Consider the following 1745-nt stretch of genomic DNA (forward strand, 5'->3'; position numbering starts at 1 on the left):
AGATGCAATAGATGAATCAGACACTTTGACCTCTCACTAGTAACAAAGAGCCCAAGGTATTGATCCAACCTTCAAACTCCAATCTAAAACATCCCCGAGATGCACCATAACAGATCATCTGTGGAGAGTACAAACTGCCACCCTACACAATATTGCACCCACACAATATTAGGCAGCTGTATTGGTGCAAATTACTTCAAATGTAATATTTCTTTGATGCTTCTCTGCTTTAGGAGATGTATATGATCTGCATGGCAAACATTAATGACCTATAACAGGAAGAAACCCCCAAAATAGAAATTAAATTTGATGAGACCTCATTAAAGGCAGCTTTCAAAGTTGTACTGCAGATCAAACTTTAACCAGCCACTCCTCCTCTTCCAGTCTTCATGGCGTCTAATCGCCTCTGCCTCAGGCTAAAGATGTCACCTTAATCACAACGAGATGAGTGACAGGTGCTTGTGCAGGAAAGTGGAATTAACAGTATTTCCTCCCTGGAGGTGAAAAGGTTGCTTTGATCAACTTTTTTTTGGAAGGTGACTAAGAGAGAAGAGAAGATTAATAACGGTCTTTTCTTTTTTAAACCTGAAAGAATTACGTGGTAATTTGAGATTGTGTTTTGTTGTCTTTGGCCTGTCGTAGTTAAACATGGAGTTAAATGTAGTTAAATGATTTGTGAATCAGTGCATTTTGCTTTTGTTTACATCCTTACATTGTTGCAGCTGTTTTGCAATTGGCTTGTTTGAATGTTTCATTTCTGTTCTGTTCTGTTCTTCTTTTTTTTACTAGTATGGTATACTAGAAGTGCACAACACAGAGGTTTTTTTTAGTAGTTTTTATACAGTTTCTTTCAAATAATGGTTTTAAGGGAAATAATGGAAGTACTGAGAGGATTTTATCTTAAATAAAAATTAGATTTGACATACTTCCTTTTACTAGTACTTACCGTGGAAAAAAAGCACAAAAATGTGGCGCGAGTGGTTTAATGTACTAAGCTGAGATTGTGTTCGGCAAACCATGTGAATGTCACAGTTCTTCAATAATGAAATTATAAAATAAAAAATGATTTCTGCATTCCAGTACAGTCCTCAGATTATGTGCATATTTCCCTGTAAACACAGTTGTGGTTGTTGTCATTTTTTTTCCTTTAAAGGTCAACCAAGTTGCTTTACTTTTAAACTGCCAAGGTCCTGGCGGGTTGCGAGCATAATTTCGTGTCCTCTGGAAACCCTTAACCCTGTTAAGTGCTCCAGTCCAGTAGGTGGTGGTAATGCACCTTTAAGCTGGTTGGCCGACCCCCAATAAAAAGATCAGCTCAAACCTTCACACTTATCCAGATTGTTCCCTACTCTGCAGCAATAATCAAGTTTTCTAGTGTTTACTCTTAAAGGAGTCTGTTGGCACAGTCCTCCAAAATAACCTCACCTGTAGTTTCCTGCACGCTTCTTACCTGCAGTCTGTTAATGAAAGACCAACAATTAAGCTAACCAGTCAGGATTACAAAATAATTCAAGCTACAATAATGATACTAACTTGGGCCCACTTTAACCTGTTCTCTACTATGGCAGAAATCCCCACGAAGTTCCTGTAAACAAGTCACTTACCTGTTCCCTCACCTGGTGGTCTGAAGAAATTTACTTGGTGATTTGCTCCCAAGTATTAATTCAGATAATACATTTTCATCTTTCTGCATTCACCTGATTTACTGAACTTGATATAAGTGAGAGAATAGCAGCATTCAGATG

The sequence above is a fragment of the Aulonocara sp. 'chitande type north' Nkhata Bay genome, linkage group LG9 (genome assembly GCF_057382095.1).
Source record: "Aulonocara sp. 'chitande type north' Nkhata Bay isolate Kocher_YH1m ecotype deep benthic linkage group LG9, A_spYH_male_GT1.1, whole genome shotgun sequence".
NCBI classification, from domain to species: domain Eukaryota; kingdom Metazoa; phylum Chordata; class Actinopteri; order Cichliformes; family Cichlidae; genus Aulonocara; species Aulonocara sp. 'chitande type north' Nkhata Bay.